Source organism: Ctenocephalides felis, unplaced genomic scaffold (genome assembly GCF_003426905.1).
Source record: "Ctenocephalides felis isolate EL2017-DRISC unplaced genomic scaffold, ASM342690v1 CF-g0.4_SCAFFOLD_03571, whole genome shotgun sequence".
In the NCBI taxonomy this organism is placed as follows: Eukaryota; Metazoa; Arthropoda; class Insecta; order Siphonaptera; family Pulicidae; genus Ctenocephalides; species Ctenocephalides felis.
In genome coordinates, this window is record NW_020539725.1 from 5655236 (window position 1) to 5659517 (window position 4282).

Consider the following 4282-nt stretch of genomic DNA (forward strand, 5'->3'; position numbering starts at 1 on the left):
AAATACCAACCAAAGCAAGATTCATGATTGTTAGTAAATTGTTTTTGTTCAAGATATTTAAAAATACAAAATTTGTTTGTTGTTCAAAAATAGCAGAAAAAAAATAATTCTACAATTCTAAGTTAGAAGTAAATTTTACTAAACATTTAAATAAGAGCAGTTAAGATATGGTTGTTCGATATGCGTTCTTTGTTTTGATGTAGTTGGTTCAGTTTTCGCAGTATTACTTTTATTATTATTAAAAATAACAATCCTATAAGCCATTGTTACATAAGCGAGTGAGCAAAAAAGTTAGATTAGAAGAAAGAATAACAATTTAGTGTTCAATCATTTGTGAAGTCTAGTGACTGACGGTATAATTGTTAAAGTTCATATTAGACCTTTGTGCCTCGCCATACTACCCTACATATGTGTGTGTGTTTGTAGTAATCAGCTATATTTCCTATAGTCCTAGCTTTTTAATAAACTATATAAAAAAAATACCATATAGCTTTATCTATGATTTCCTTTAACGAATTTCAGAATAATTAATAAAGCATCAATATCTTAACAAATAAATATTTAGAAAACCAAGTATAATCTTACAATAATATCAATAAGCATACATTTTATTAATTTTATAAAACACGGGAAAATAATATTATGCCGAAACCAGGGATCGAACCAGGGACCTTTAGATCTTCAGTCTAACGCTCTCCCAACTGAGCTATTTCGGCGATGAGTACTATTTGGTAAAGATCGGACTCGATGTGGAGTTACAGAAAATGCACATTTCAAATTTATTAAATTGAACTTTTTAATTTGATTGAAATTTTAATATTATCTGTAATTGTAATATTTTCAATATTAAAGTATTTCTTTATGAAAATATTAAAAAATCATTTTCCAACCAGCTTAATACTATTATACATAGCAAATCCTAAAATTTATTACTATCAACTTTTGGCATTTCTATGTTTATGATACATCATTATCTGAAAATAAATTTTAATGTGATTTATTATTGGAATACTGATTCTATAAAACCAAAAAGAAAATTTATTAAAGCCATTTATTAACTTTCCCTGTGGTAAGTTACAGTAATCGTTCAAGAATCGAATACGAAAATTTTTGCGGACCTTCACGTTTTGAAGCTATCAGAACATTGTGGCATACCTTATTGTTAGAAAAAAACGATGTGTGTGTATGAATACAAATTTTTTGTCCACAATTCCTATTGTTTGGATGACGTGCTGATTAGTTTTGGCGAAGACATGTCCAGCCGTTTCGAAGATACAGACCAAAGAGTGCAAAAATGGCAATTGAGTGTTTGAGAGTACGAAGCATCCGATTTGAATCATTCCCTAAAATATTTTACTCACATCGACGTAATGAATGATAAATTTAATTTCTTGAAAGGCAGGTATAGCGGTTTTGGAGGTCCAGATAATAAAGTTAAAAAAAAAATGCAATCAGCAGCAGGGATCAACCGAATTTCAAAGTTTTCAAAAAATAGCAGTTGTTTTAAGAATGATCGAATTTGGCAGAATATCATTAAAATTTTCAAAAATGTTCAAAAAAATTTAAAATTCTCAAAAACAATTTTTTATTTTTATTTTGAACGTTTGAAAATTTTAAATTCCGGTAAAGGAAGTCACATCAATTTGCCTTAATGCACAGTGCCATGCCCCCTAGTATAAGTTATGTAGAATTGTGTTAAACATTCAGATTTACAAATTATTTCGTAATTTTTAATTATTTCAAAAAATCGTAAATTATTTGTAAATAATATTTTATTTAGTTAATAATGTTGATAGTTGTTTTTTCCTAAAATGAATATTTACAAGTTTGTCAATTTTTAAATGTACATGCTCTCATTTTTTGTGATTAAAAGCAAGTCAAATTTCTCTAAAAACATGACAGAAGTATTGTCGCAAAAAATTACACACTACATATTGTATATAAAAATACAATACAGCTAATAAAAAAATGAAAATATATCAATTAAAATATAAAATTAAAACTTACAAGTTTTTTTTGTTAAATTTCGCGCGATACAAGTCGCAGATACAGCTAGTTGCATGTGTAATTGCATTCTTATAAAACAATGCTGTAAAAAACTTTCCTTTAACCTAAATTCATAGAGTAAAAACAATTCTTAAACATATTAGAGAACAGAAAAGATACGAAAGTTTTATGTAACATTATGGGGATATGATTGGATTTCAGAAAGTTATAAATGATTGGAGCTGAAGCGATTCCTATGCCGTATATCATGTCACATTGTCACTTACAAATGTATTCGTCCTCGGAATTTATACGAAATGGATGCAAACTACGGATAGATTTAGATAAATCTTTATATGTATATATTCATAGATGCTTTTATATATGCACCTACATTCATCTGTACCTATACTTTTTATTTTGATTCTAGATACACAGCAACATATTGAGTTCAGATTACTCGCAGTGCTATACAGTACATATTTTTATCAGTTTAATCCTTCATATCAATTACTATATCGACATTAATTACATTTAAAAAGTGAATAAATACAACATATCAAGGGCTTTGATTTTTAATAATTCCATCAGGGTCCCTATATTAAAATCAGTTAAAATTTTACTTCCACTAAATTGACATCATTGTTACTAGTATCAATTGAAATTTTTTTCAATGTTCTTTTTCAAATTCTTTTTCAATTAACTTCCCGAACAACTTTGTTTTCATCAAAAAGCTAGATTTGCTTATTTTGTTTTCTCGACGTCCATTCTGAATCGAATGAGACCAAATTTGTAAAAAGTGTGTGTGAACAGATTTTTTACCTTATATGGCTTTCAAATTTTGAAATCGGTTCAAGCGTTTTTGAGCAAACGTCGTTGAAATGTATAATTTTGACAAACGCCAAAAAAACGTCACTAATATTTTCAAACTTTGACGAATTTTTAAAATAAAACTACTTGTCCTCCTGCGGGGCGTGTGCAAATATACAATATAAAAAAATTGTTTAATATAACTTGAAAATTACAATACATCTTTTCATAACAGTTTAATAACATATACATAAAAAATATCGTTGGGTATTACGAAAAAAATACTTTTGTTATTGATACATGGACGCTTATCTTCTGATAGCGACATCGTCATAATTAAGGTGATGGCTGTATATAAATGTTTAATGATAGTATTGTTAAATTTTTTTATAATTTTCTTGTTTTTGAGATAAATGTGGTGGACTTTTTTACGATGTTTTTCTATTTGGACACACACATTAAGTATTATTATTTAACTGGTAAAACAAATTAATAAGGTAATATAGTCAGTTTGTGATAAACACTTACTTCCGAAATACATTATAATACATTGCGCTCTTAATTTTGGGGCACAAAAAAGGACGACATTAAACCTGAACCCTTCAAGTTCTTAAGAATATAAGAAAACACATCGATTAGAAGGCATCGTTGTCTTTATATAAATTATTTGCCTTAGTATTTTGACAGATTTCAGCGGTCTAAAGAGGATGCTGTGTATTTATCTGTGCATAGAGTTTGAGTTTGAGTGAGGATTAAGTCTTGTTGTAAAATCGAAATCCCGAAGATGTGACAGACGTGGGTGTTTTAAGCCTTAAGTCTTCTTTGATATTTCTTCGGAACGTGGCTGATTTATTTATGCTCATTTTGTAAATTCTATGATGTTTCGAGAGGAATTGAATAGCTTGAATTGCAAAAGGGGAGTTATTTGTTATTAGAGAAAAAACAGGAGGTCCAATTTCAGACACATTATATATATATATATATATATATATATTATATAAATATATATATATATTATATAATATATATATATATATATATATAATTATATATGTATATATATAATAAAATAAAAAACCTAAAACAATTAAAGAGTAAAAAATACTTAAGATTTGCTAATCTAATCTAAGTGTTAAAAACAGAAAATTTAATAATCCATGGTATGAGGATATAATATGCCTAGATTGTAATTTAACTTATATTGGAAAAACGAGCCAAAATTTAATAAAACAATTACAACACAAAAATAATTCAAAACATTTTAGACAATTTAAAACTATGCTCACGGTCTTTAATTAATTCTTATAATAATAATACAGTAATTTAGTATGTAATTGCAAAAAAAAATCGAAAATGAACATTTTGGCATATCTCATTCGTGTATGTTTTTATGTATGTGCGGATACATTTTTTCTTCGACGATTTTGAGAACACTGATCTACCGATTTTGATGATTCAGAAAATATTTGATTCCTATTGATTAAAG

General features: G+C 27.3%; 1 non-coding gene across 1 annotated transcript; it reads right to left on the minus strand.

The window, feature by feature from the left end:
• Nucleotides 1-643: 643 nt before the first annotated feature.
• Nucleotides 644-716, minus strand: Trnaf-gaa. The gene has a single exon. It is a non-coding gene; the product is annotated as a tRNA-Phe (tRNA).
• Between the last annotated feature and the right edge of the window lie 3566 nt (nucleotides 717-4282).